The sequence below is a fragment of the Cervus elaphus genome, chromosome 19 (assembly GCF_910594005.1).
Source record: "Cervus elaphus chromosome 19, mCerEla1.1, whole genome shotgun sequence".
Lineage (NCBI taxonomy): Eukaryota > Metazoa > Chordata > Mammalia > Artiodactyla > Cervidae > Cervus > Cervus elaphus.
This window is the reverse complement of record NC_057833.1, coordinates 17,009,265-17,023,592: the sequence shown is the minus strand read 5'-3', so window position 1 is coordinate 17,023,592 and position 14,328 is coordinate 17,009,265. Positions and strand designations below refer to the sequence as shown.

The window sequence follows — 14,328 nt, the reverse complement described above, 5'->3', positions numbered from 1 at the left end:
CCTGTGTATAGGCAGTCAACCTTTGTCTGGACCTCAAATTACACAGGTTTCGAAGCACCACAGATGGAATAAATTGAGAAATTGTTTCTGGTTTCAGCGCCATTAAAAGAGAAATGTTACAATGTATTATAAGAACACTATGTGAGGGGTATTTCATAAACCTAGTCGGTCCCTAAAGTAGTCCAGGCCACAGATAATTAAGCAGATCAGGTCCTATCGGCTCTTGCCTCTAAGAATTTTTTAAAGAAGACTTACAGATGGCCAACAGGCACATTAAAAAAAAAAATGCTTACCATCATCAGTCAACTAAGAAAGGTACATCACACCCATCAGAACAGCTCCATCAAAGAACAGAAACAACAAATAGCGGTGAAGATGTGGAGAAATGGTAACCCTCATACACTCTTAGTGGGAATGTAAATTGGTGAAGCCACTAAGGAGAATAAGATGGAAATTTCTCAAGAAATTAAAAACAGAACTGCCATATGACCCAGTAATTTCACTCTTGGGTAAATATCTGAAAAAAAAGAAAACACTAATTCAAAATGCACCTCAATATCCAGAGCAGCATTATTTACAATTGCCAAGATATGGAAGAAACTGAAGTGTCCATCAACAAATGAATGGATAAAGATGTGGTGCAAGATATATATACACACATACATACACAACAGAATTCCACACAGCCATAAAAAAGAGCAAAATATTTCATTTGCCACAACATAGACTTGGAAGGTATTATACTAAGAGAAGTAAATGAGATAGAGAAAGAAAACTACTGTATAATATCACATCTGTGGAATCTAAAAATGTAAACTAGTGAATATAACAACAGAATCAAAGGTATAGAGAACAAACTTTTGGTTACCAGGGGAGAGGGAAAGAGGAGGGGATTAAGAACACAAACTACTACATAGTCTATAAATAAGCTACAAGGATATATTGCATAACATAGGGAAAAACATAGCTAATTATTTTATAATAACTACAAATGAAGTATAGCCTTTAAAAATTGAGAATCACTATGTTGGATTCCTAAAATTTGTATAATATTGGGCATCAACTATACCTCAATAAAAAATGAAGACTAAGAGGAAACAAACAAAAGGACTATCTTTCCTTTTAATTTTCTTAGCAACTTTTCAAAGATCCATTAATTAACTTACTTGGATTTAATTCTGGACTCTCTGTTTTGTTTCATCTGTTTATGAATCTGTATTTTAATCCATACTACACTGTCTTGATCACTATAGGTCTATAATAAGTCTTGAATCTGATATTATGAATCTTCCAATTTGTTTTTAATTGTTTATCTCTGATTCCATAGTCATTTTGACTATTCCGTTTCCTTTAACATGCCATATGAATTTCAGAATAAAATTTAAAATCACAATGTATCAGGCCTAAGTAAAAGTAACTTTCAGGAGGATACCCAAATTCAAATATGACTTGACCTAATGTATTTTCAAGGGTTCTTATTCATCATGTTCCTCCCAAATCTGCCCTTCTCCATATTTCTATACAGCCTGAGGAGGACCTTCCAGAAATGACAGAGGTGCTTGCAGATATCATATCAAAATATCCTTACTTTCAAAAGGAAGAGCTGTTCTATCCCCACACTGAAAATGTATCCTGGGCTTTACTCTGAACAAATCCGACTGAACTTCCCAAAAGGGTGAAGGAATTACAGTGATATTCTTGGTCAATCAAAGTTCATTTATATAGTTGAGAGTGGTATCAAGATACATCAAAACTTCAGAAAGAATTGCAGTAGAAGTAAAAAGATGCCATGAGTTGGGATGAAAAGTCAAAAGAAACATATGCCTAATATGAGTGCTCAGACTGAATTGTTTTCACATTTACAGACTGTGAATCTGAGATACTAGGTGGTATGATGTCACCGATGGGTGGGTAGAGGGGGGAGGAAATTTAAATTTTATAGGAGCAAGAATACACATGGATACTAAATTATGATATTATGAAACATTGACAAACCACCCTGAAATTTAAATTAGCATCATATGGAGGGTGGCAGACTTAGAAACGATGCATATATATATATATATAAATAAGTATAATAACATTACTGATCTCTGAAGTTTATGATGCAATAAGATCCTACAAATAAATTTTACTACTATTATACAGGGGTATTTATCACTTGGGATGTGATGTGATGATTTAAATTTAAATACTGGAAAGATCTTTAATGCATAAAATTGTTAAGCTGATAATTTTAAATAATATTATAACTTTTAGCTCTCAGATATTTAAACCAAAGACAAGTGCAGACAGCCAGTAATTATCTTCATCACATAAATCTTTGTTGACACAGTTTATTAGGATGTGTCTTCCTTTGCTTTGTTTTCAAAGTTATGTGTTTGGAAAATACGCTAAACAGTCTATTCGTGTCAAACTTTTGAATAAATAGTTGCCTTCTAAAACCTGCCAAATACAGAAAGTGTTTATTTATTTTTACTTCTGGGATCTTGAAAACCGTTTGACATATACATATTTAATAGCAACTGCATATTGTCTGGAGCCTTGTGAACCATAAAAAAATATTAATTGCACAAAAAGCCTGCATAAAAACTGGATATAAAATGTAAATCCTAAAGGTCTAAGATGATGCCAAGACCCTAGAGAAAATTTGAGAGTTAACAGCAGGCACATATTATTTTGTACAACCATTATTTCCAAGAATGCCTAAGCTCATTTATGCTGTAAATAAGTGCTGATTCAATAGAAAAAATGATCCAAATGAATATGAAGAAAAAAAAAATCCAAGAACTCTAGATACCTTTGAATTTAGTTATATTCTTCAGTAGTGATGGGATTTATTGTTCATTTATATTTCTTTTTCAAATGTCCAACAGATCTACAAATGCAAATAAAAATATTTAGGAAGTGGAGAGGGGGAGAAAAAGCATAAGCAATGAGAAATATAGTCTGTTAACAGTAGGTCACTAAATAATTTACTGCAAAATCAAGTGCTCAAAGTATAGAAGGGATTATAAGATACCATCTCTCTACTCCTAGGTACAAAATAGGACAAAAATTATTTGATTTCATATATAAGATTGTTGGAAAGTCCAGGAAGAAGCAGGGGAAATTATCTTGCAAATTGATTAAATTCTGATCTGGATTTAAAATTGATGAGGTTCTCTGGGCCCTTACTAGAAATCTCATTTATATATACAATATTTACAAATATGGAAAATCTCAAGTATGAAATTCAGAGTTCATTTTATCCAATTTTTTTTATTCTGAAAATTTTATTTGCCTAATTAAATAAGCAAAGTTAGAAATGATCTCCAAAATTGTTACATAGTTAGAAAATAATTAGAGCTGACTCATTAGAAAAGACCCTGATGCTGGGAAAGATTGCAGGCAGGAGGAGAAGGGAATGACAGAGGATGAGATGGCATCACAGACTCAATGGATATGAGTTTGAGCAAGCTCTGAGAGATGGTGAAGGACAGGGAAGCCTGACATGCTACAGTCCATGGGGTCACAAAGAGTCAGACAGGACTGAGCGACTAAACAACAGAAGTGTTCCAAGAAACTAAAGCTGTATATTAAGGGCACGGAAGTGTCCTGAAGTATCATGAACTAATACTTGTAATTTAGAATAAGAAGAGTTTTAACGCAGAATTAACTGGAGGGGATAATTGTGTTGGAAAAATTATACTTAGGAGAATATGTCATTATCCGGGTGCAGGATGATGATAGGTTGAATTGAACTGGTTATTATGTAGATACTGAAAACTGGTTTATTTAGAGAGGAAAAATTAATATGGTTATTCATTAAAATAGCCCAAAAATAAAGGAGGAAAAGGGACAATATTTGGGAATGAAGATAAAGAAGTCACCTTCATCAGTTCTGCTTCTTTGAAATCTACAACTATGTGAAAATCCTTTTTACCTTTTCTTCTTTCTTCATTTCCCCATTTCTTTTTCTGTAACTCTTACAACTTGAATGTCATCTTTCTTGGCTAGATTTTTTAATTTAATGTTTTATCTAGATATGTTGTCTTTCATTACAGTGTCTCCAAAGTGTTAAAAACTGTGTATAATAATGATAAAATGATTGCTACTTCAGAAAAAAAATCATCAAAGACAAATTACAGTCCAAGAAAGAGATACCTTCAATATCATTGCTGAAAGTTATTTTTATCTCAGAATTCTTATCCCAGTCAGGAATTACAGATTTTAAAACTTAAACTAATATTACCCAGCTATGAAGGCTGTTTAAATATTCACTTCAGTTTGTATCATGCTGTAGGAAAAAAATATATTTGTTCTACAATGTGTTCTCAATGACATTGAAGAGAATTCTGAGGATGGGAGATCAAGGAAATTACTGAATTGTAGTTGTACAGTATTCCCAGGGATCCACCAGGGCTGATCCTAGCAGAAGGACAGATCATGCCAGATGAGTTGTCTCAGGAGAAAAATCAGAAATGAGGTGCTTATGGATATAAAAAATATATATATATTGATAACACTGATATCCAACACAGATGTGGAATAGTAGGAGGTGAATAAAATAATATTCTAGAAAACTAAGTAAGTGGAACAAAGGCAATTTACTATTTTCAATGAATCTATAAGTTTTATGAGAAAAAACAAATACTAAATGATTCAAATGTAACTTGCAAAGAAGTGGTAAATATGATTATCAATCCCTGAAGTATATCTGAATAGAATCTTTCCTTTTAGATGGTGTGGAAGGTGGTATTTTGAGTGTTGCTACAGTCTCTCTGCTAAGCAAACTGCTAACACTGGTAATCGGTTTTTGTTATGTGACCTTCTTCTTTCCTTCCCCAAATATAGATAACTGGACTGGGAATGTATGTGTGCATTCTTGTTTAGTTGCTCAGTCATGTCTGATTCTTTGCAACCCCATGGACTCTAGCCCACCAGGTTCCTCTGTCCATGAGATTTGCCAGGAGTGGGTAGCCATTCCCTTCTCCAGTGGATCTTCCTGACCCAGGGATCAAACCCGGGTCTTTTGCATTGCATTCTTTACCATCCAAGCCACCAGGGGAGCACTGGAATGTATATCAGAGCTAAACAAATCAACTGTCTTTTTTCCTGAGAATTTGACTAAGATCCAGCAAAAGCATAATTAAAACTTGTTTCAAATCAATGGTAGAACATCTTAGGTCTACCTATAACACTAACTGAATTTCCCAGATTTTTCTTTTTAATTTCCTATTTTTTCAAAACACAATTTGTCCTTTAGCTTTGGATTATGGAGAATATACCAGAATACTTCCAATTTATTCCCAAGTGTGCTTATAATTTATAAATTTTAGACAGTGATACTTAGTATAATTACTTTCAAAGCATTCCATTCAACTATTAGTCTTTCTTTTTTTTTTTTTAATAACAAACTGTTTCATGCTAAACAGGATAAGACTTACTTTCTTGTGAAAACAGATGAGCACATTAAAAGTAATATAGATGAGAAAAATAATTCTGTAAAGATAATAATCAAATGCTAAAGTGGTAACATGAGTAAAAGTTATTACAACAATGAATATTCCCAGGGATAAAGATATTTCATTAATGAGTGAGTCAATTCATCAAGAAAATATACTAGTCCTAAATGTGTATACATTTAAACATAGCTTCGAAACACATGAGCAAACTGACACAAGTGAAATTAGGAACAGACAAATCCAAAATAATAGTTGGAGATTTCAACACCTCTTTTTAAGTAACTGACAGCATAAGTAAGCATAATTACTTAGTAAATATAGAAGATTTAAAGAATATCAATTAGTTACTTTAATTGACGTATGTAGATTACTATAGCCAGCAAGGGTAGACTACACTCTGAAGGAACGCAAGGGGTATTTACTGTGCTAGAACATATACTGGCTGTAAAGCCAGTCTCAACAAATTAAAATAGATTGACACTATACAATGTGAACTTTCTCCCCAAAGAAAATTATTTCTCAATAACAAAAAATAGTAACTAAAAATACTGGAAAACTCCATAAATATGTATAAATAAGAAAACTCTTCTAAACATGCCTAGGTCAAAGAACTGACGAGTTAAATTAGAAGATACTTTGTGCTTTCTTTGGCACAAATTGGAATGATACAGAGAAGATTAGCATGGTCCCTGTGTAAGGATGAAAATGCTTTGATTACATTGTAATAAAATATCATATCAACCAAAGCAATACATGGATGAAACTCTTGCTTTTGCATTTTCATATTAAAAAAAAAAGATCCAAAATCCATTACCTAAGCTTATAGCTTAAGAGTTAAATTAAAATCTATTTGCTTAGAATTAATGACAATATAAAGAATATATATATATATATATATATATATATATAAAGTGGCATTTTTTTTAAATTTTTTGTATTATTTATTTATTTATTCTGAACAGTTAGAATCTCATACTTTAAGTTATTGTGTATTCCAACATCAACTTTATTTTTATTTTTTTTTTTAATTTTTTTATTAGTTGGAGGCTAATTACTTCACAACATTTCAGTGGGTTTTGTCATACATTGATATGAATCAGCCATAGATTTACACTTATTCCCCATCCCGATCCCCCCTCCCATCTCCCTCTCCACCCGATTCCTCTGGGTCTTCCCAGTGCACCAGGCCCAAGCACTTGTCTCATGCATCCCACCTGGGCTGGTGATCTGTTTCACCATAGATAGTATACATGCTGTTCTTTTGAAACATCCCACCCTCACCTTCTCCCACAGAGTTCAAAAGTCTGTTCTGTATTTCTGTGTCTCTTTTTCTGTTTTGCATATAGGGTTATCGTTACCATCTTTCTAAATTCCATATATATGTGTTAGTATGCTGTAATGTTCTTTATCTTTCTGGCTTACTTCACTCTGTATAAGTGAATCTTTTTTTCTTTTTAACCCTATATTTTTTAAAATTTAATTGAATAATAATTGCTTTAAAGTATTGTGCTGGTTTCTGTCAAACATGAAAATGAACCAGCCATAAGTATAACTATGATCCCTCCCTCTTAAAATTACCTCCCACCTCCCTCCCCATCCCTCACCTCTAGGTTGATACAGAGCTTTGGTTTGAGTTCACCGAGTCATAGAACAAATTCCCATTGGCTATCTATTTTACATATGATAGCATATGCTTCCATGTTACTTTCTCCATACATCCCAGCCTCTCCTTCCCCTCCCAGACTATGTCCATATGTCTGTTCTCTATGTCTGTGTCTCCATTGTTGCCCTGCAAATAATTTTATCAGTACCATCTTTCCGGATTCTATATATATGCATTGGTATATGATATTTTTCTCTTTCTGACTTACTTCTATCTGTATAATAGGCTCTAGGTTTTTCTACCTCATTAAAACCGACTTAAATGTGTTCAAAAAAGTAACTATTTTTAAAAGCAACTGGATCTTACAGATAAAAATGAAATTGATAAAATTTCATAATATTTAAGGAAAATAAAGAAAACACACATTTTTAATAAGAACAATGAAAAGAGGGACTATATTTTCCACCATAGAAGATATAGCATTTTATTCTCACTGAAATAGACTTTTACTCTTGATATCAGATTTGCCTTCCCTTCACACAATGCTTCTATCATAACTATCTTCTGTGATTTTTTTAGACTGCCTTATCCATCATCATGCCATCCCACACAGTACTTTTTCTGATCCAGTAACTCAATTCAATGTGCCATTCCCATGGAATTACTGGTCTAACCATGTTCCCAACCATTCTGAAATATCTGGTTTGACAGAATGGTAGGAAAACCTTGTGATGTCTCAGTTATATTTCCAGCTACATCCTAATCATGTTGGTGTGATCACTCACCTAGAACCAGATACCCTGGAATGCAGGGTCAAGTGGGCCTTAGAAGCATTATTATGAACAAAGCTAGTGGAGGTGATGGAATTCCAGTTGAGCTATTTCAATACCTAAAAGATAATGCTATGAAAGGTCTGCAGTCAATATGCCAGCAAATTTGGAAAACTCAGCATTGGCCACAGGGCTAGAAAAGGTCAACTTTCATTCCAATCCCAAAGAAAGGCAATGCCAAAGAATGCTAAAAGTGATGCATAATTGCACTCATCTCACATGCTAGTAAAGTAGTGCTGAAAATTCTCCAAACCAGGCTTCAATAGTATGTGAACTGTGAACTTCCAGATGTTCAAGTTGGATTTAGAAAAGGCAAAGGAACCAGAGATCAAATTGCCAACATCTGTTGGATAATAGAAATAGCAAGAGAATTCCGGAAAAACATCTACTTCTGCTTTATTGAGTACACCAGAGCCTTTGACTGTGTAGATCACAACAAACTGTAGAAAATTCTGAAAGAGATGGGAATACCAGACCACCTGACCTGCCTCTTGAGAAATCTGTATGCAGGTCAAGAAACAGCAGTTAAAATGGGACATGGAACAACAGACTGGTTCCAGGAGGGGAAAGGAGTACACCAGGAGAGATATCAATAACCTCAGATATGCAGATGATATCTCTCTTATGGCAGAAAATGAAGAACTAAAGAGCCTCTTGATGAAAGTCAAAGAGGAGAGTGAAAAAGTTGGCTTAACTCTCAACATTCAGAAAACTAAGATTATGGTATCTGGTCCCATCACTTCATGACAAATAGATGGGGAAACAGTGCTGACTTTATTTTTTGGGGCTCCAAAATCACTGCAGATGGTGACTGCAGCCACAAAATTAAAAGATGCTTACTCCTTGGAAGGAAAGTTATGACCAACCTAGACAGCACATTAAAAAGCAGAGACATTACTTTACCAACAAAGGTCTGTCTAATCAAGGCTATGTTTTTTCCAGTAGTCATGTATGGATGTGAGAGTTGGACTATAAAGAAAGCTGAGTGCTGAAGAATTGATGGTTTTGAACCGTGGTGTTGGAGAAGACTCTTGAGAGTCTGTTGGACAGCAAGGAGATCTAGTCAGTCAACCCTAAAGGAAACTGTCCTGAATATTCATTGGAAGGACTGATGCTGAAGCTGAAACTCCAATACTTTGGCCACATGATGTGAAGAACTGACTCATTAAGACCCTGATGCTGGGAAAGATTGAAGGTGGGAGGAGAAGGGGATGAAAGAAGATGAGATGTTTGGATGGCATCACTGACTCAATGGACATGAGTTTGTGTAAACTCCAGGAGTTGGTTATGGACAAGGAAGCCTGGCATGCAGCAGTCCATGTGGTTACAAAGAGTTCGACACAATTGAACAACTGAACTTGAACTTGAGACCATAATATCTTTTAGGGCTGAAACAAGGTTCTCTAGAAGTTGTATGTGCTTTGTATCAGCACCCAATATATGACACTCTTTCTCCAATAGCCAGGACTCAAGGGTTCAGGAATCATGAAGTGGAAATGGGAGTGACACTACTCACCCTTAAGCCTAGTGACCTCCCAGCAAAATTTTTGCTTCCTTTCCTCTGATGTTAAGTTCTGCTGGACTAGCAGCCTCAGTCTCTAAGAGAGGAATACTTCTACAAGTAGACACAAAAATGCTCATTTAACTGAAGTTAAGATTGTTGTCTGGCCACAGTGGATTCCTCATGTCTCAGAATCAACAAGCAAAGATGACAGCTACTGTGCTAGCTGGGGGTGATTGATGAAGACTACCAAGCAGCAATGAAACTGCTACAGCACTATGGAGGTAAGGACATAAAAGTGATCCTTCAGAGCCTCTCTTAACATTACTAAGCTTTAATGGGTTGACTGTGTTCCCGTAAAATTCATGTTGAAGCCCCAACCTCCAATGTGATATTTGGAGGTGGGGGCCTCATAACTAACTTTTTTTTTTCCTATTAAGAATTTAATAACTAACAGATGTCCTCTATCAGAGCTACCATACATAACAACTATTCATTCATAGTTTACTCATATTTGTGTTGCTAAATTTGATTCTTGGATTTAGATTTTTTTCACATGTAGTCATAAGTGAGATTTCCCATTTTTATACTATGTTTGTCAAGAGGTTTCTTGAGAACAAGCTAGCTTCATAAAATTTAATGAAAAAAAATCACTTAGATTTGGACAGCTTAAAATCTATAATAATCAGACATTTCCTGATTAATGGTATCATTTATTTTTAAAAATCCATATGTCTACCTGATAGCATGAAAGCCTATGATTTTAAGTGGGAAATTACATTTGTGTTTTACACATCTGCTGAACTCCCATTAAATTCATAACCTCATCTGTTAGGTAGTTAGAATAGGAAAAAGGAGTCCAGAATGGCGGTGGCTAAGAGACAAGGAAGGGAAAAGTCTGCTAAAATAGAACAAAGGAAGGTCCAGGACCGGAGTGAGGACCTCAGGTAAAACAAACAGCATTCCTGGCTAGCCCAATTTACATAGGGCAGGCCCAGGGGAGGAGAAAAAAAAAAACATATAAAAAGAGGAGCCAAAAACGGCCAGGGGCCTTTCTTCTCTTCATGTCTTTTGGGTTGGCATGTCCTAAGGCCTCGAGGATGCATTTTCCTTTACTTTCTAAATAAAACTGAGCTGTAACATGGAACTGTAACACTGGTCTGTCTGAGGGCTGTAATGCTGATCCATTGCTTCAAATGTTTGTTGTGATGAGACAGAACTGAGGAAATTACAAACTCCCCCAACACATCAAAACACAGGACACCCCTATATGTTGAAATGTAAAATACTTAAAACATTCTTTCCTGGTCACCTATCTGAAGTCGCATATTTCCTTACATTGAAATAATTGCGATTCTTTGCTTCATTCTCCATATACTTAGTATTACTTTCCTAAATTTTTAGAGATTCATTTTTATAAACAAAATCAAGAGCAAGAATGAACATACTTAAACTAAAAAAACAAAACAAAACAAAACAAAACTATACAGAACAAGCATGTGGTTGCAGAGAATGGTTCACACTGAGAAGGAGGCTCTGAAGCCTTTTTCAATTTCAGAAAAAAAAAATTTAGACACGTACCCCCATTGGCATTTGACATATTTTTTCAAAACATCACCTTGTAAAGCCTGATAATCTACAATTATATTTGACATAACTCAAATTTTCTAGTCCTTATTTAAAATGTTAATAACCTGGGAAAATTATTATAAAACTTTTCTAAGTAATCTTTGGTTAAAACAGTTCTATTGTGCAATACTTAGGTTCTATAATATCACCAAACTGAGAAAATCTTATCTGTGGAAAAGTGTCCACAGATAAGATTGGACTTCCCTGGTGGCTCAGACAGCGGAGTCTGCCTGCAGTGTGGGAGACCCAGGTTCAATTCCTGGGTTGGGAAGATCCCCTGGAGAAGGAAATGGCAAGCCACCCCAGTATTGCCTGGAAAATCCCATGGATGGAGGAATCTGGCAGGCTACAGTCCGTGGGGTGGTAAAGAGTTGGACACAACAGAGGGACTAACACTTTCACTTTCACACACACACACACGAGTCACAAAAATAAACAAGAAAAGCTACTGGTACATGCAGTAACATGAATTTATGCCAAAGCATTATCCTATGTCAAAGAGGCTGGATTTTTTTTTTTTAATTCATTTATAAAATATTCCAGAAAAGGAAAAAAAAAAGCCTATTGTGATAAAAAAAAAAACAAATAAATGATAGCCTCGGAGACAGAGTAAGAGGGATGCCAGCCATAAGGTTCTGGAGGAATTTTTACAGGAAATGGAAATAATCCATACCTAATCGGGGCTATGTTTATAAGAATGAATGCATATGCTAAATCTCCTAAAAAATACAAGTTAGTGCCTCATATGAATTATACCTCAATAAAATCTTTTAGAAAAAGTCACAATCAGATATCAATAGTTTCATTCCTCCTTAATGAAAAATCAAATTATAATTGTATCTGGAGAAATAAGGGGTTTGAACAGAAATTTCAAACAGACTGTTTTGGGAGAAACACATTGAAAAAAAAGTTGAAAGTGTAACCCACTTGGTCTATCTGAGGAACAATATACAACCCAGTTCTAAATGTACTTACATATATAAAAAAGTGTGTTTATTTGGTGATAGGTTGTGACTGCTTTAGTAGCAAGTGCAGCTGTGGTACTGGTGTACTTTATGAACCACACATTACTTTCTTTATACTTCCATGCCTTTGTCCTATAAATAATGGCTTTTACAAATTATGATTATCCTTTTCATTAGAAATATAATGAAGACTTAAGAAATGTTCATAAAAATGGGTGGAGGGAATTTAATCTAGGAACATCAGGCTGAAACTTGTAACTCTTAAATATTCTTTCACAAACACACACACAGACACACACAAACCTGAGCCCAGTAGCCTATATTTGTTATAATTTGTTTATTATTGTCAAGACTATATAGCTATTTTCTATGGAATTTAGAACTTGCTGTGTTAGATAATGGCTTGACTAGATTTCTATTTAGTCTAGATTATGTCTTTTCAGACACTCCTTGATATAGAGTTCACAGAAAATATAATAAACTAGAAAGCTGTTAAAGTGATTATATTATTTACAAGTTCAAAACTATGCTAGTTGCACATTATATATTTTGCATATTTATATGTATATATGTACGTCTGTGTATGTGGTGTTTGTGTGTGTGTGTAGAAATGGACAACATCTAAAAACCTATACTGGATTTTGCTGTAATGAATTCTTATCTATCATAATGTTTTCATGGGAATAGTGTAAAATGATAATAATTTTTAAAGCAGTCAAACCTCTAAACCTACCATCTTACAAGAACGTAAGATAAAAGCTATGTCAGTCAGAGCATGATTAGGTAGGTTCATATGTAGAACAGATGGGAATTTTGGAAATGTTGCTTTTGCTAAGTGTATGTGAGGGAAAAGTACAGATGATTATTTTCTGTACATATCTCTGTGTGTATCTGTGTATGTGAGTGTATACTATTAGTTCTGAATAAAACATAAGTCAATATGTTATAAAATACACATAATGTATCATTTAGGGCTTCCCTGGTGTGCTGCAGTCCATGGAGTTGCAGAGTCGGACACAAGTGAGCGCCTGAACTGAACTGAACTAGTGGTTCAAATGGCAGAGAATTTGCCTGCAATGAAGGAGACCTGGGTTCAATCCCTGTGTTTGGAAGATTCCCTGGAGAAAGGAAAGGTTACAGATCATTTAGTGTACTACTTAAACTCTAAATATGTGGTGTCTTTGCCACCCATACCAGTCCATGAAAGCCAAAGGATCCTTTCCTTGATTTCTATCTGTATTTGTTTCCAAAGCACATGGTAATTGACAGATGTTTACAGTACTGCTTTAAGAAATATGCAGTGGTCAATCACCCTGAACCAGCTCTGACTTGACTACAGACCTGGAACCTGTGTAGCTGGAACTTCAGAGCTTGACTACAGCAAGGAACCTGTGGAGATGGACCCGGAGGTGTATGAAAGTGGCTTTTGCTTCATTACCATGCTAAGATCTCTACCCATGGGGAGAAGGGGGAAGAAGAAGCGGTTTGCACTCTCTTAGGCACAATTCATGCCTATGCAAAGATAAATGGAAGACTGCATGGCCCAGCTGCTCCTGGAATTTTTCACCTTTTTTTTTTTGGTGACATGTCTATCTCATGACATGTTTATCTCTTATCCCTTAAAATTCCCTTACTCCCCACCCTTCAGAGAGAAGGTGTTTTTAGAACACAAGCTCTCCCTTCTCCATTCCTTGGTCAATGAATACAGTTTCTTCTCTGCTACACTGAACCTGGTTTCTTCTGATTGGCATATGCATCTCCAGGCAAATAACTCATTGAGTGGTCATGGACCCATTGGAGATCAGTAATAGTTACATAAACTTCCTCAGACCATCAACTAATGTCATTGGAGGAGATAAATATAGTGAAACACACTTTATGATTACAGTGGCTACTTTTCTCTAGTGTTTTCACAGGCATGGGAATATATTTCAAAACCTTAGAACAAATGCCATTCCATGGTTCTAGGCAAATAAATATTAAATAGCAATGCACTCCCTCATTCTTTAGTAAACTGGGAAATTGAAAGCTTAAACTTCTATTGATCCTAAAAACATGCATCATGTCATGGAAAGGACAAGGCATTTACAATCCACGTTTGACTTTCATCTTCAAAATCTGTTAGAGTTGTGGTCTTGGGATATTATTAACTGAGGCTGCTATTTCATCTAAAGAATGAAGATAATAAACTCCCAAATTTTCATGAAGATCAAAATGAGATATTTTTAGAAATGCAAATCTCTGTCCAATTATTGATGATATTAATAAAATCATATATACAGTTTGTACAAGTAAAAATTTTTATAGATTGGCACATCTCAATGATGTTTAAAATGTGTTCACATCTTTATAA

At 34.9% G+C, this 14,328-nt stretch overlaps 1 non-coding gene across 1 annotated transcript; it reads left to right on the top strand.

Moving 5' to 3' along the window:
* The first annotated feature begins 6,077 nt into the window (after positions 1-6,077).
* On the top strand, positions 6,078-6,181 carry LOC122676228. The gene has a single exon (XR_006335510.1). It is a non-coding gene; the product is annotated as a U6 spliceosomal RNA (small nuclear RNA).
* Positions 6,182-14,328: the final 8,147 nt, after the last annotated feature.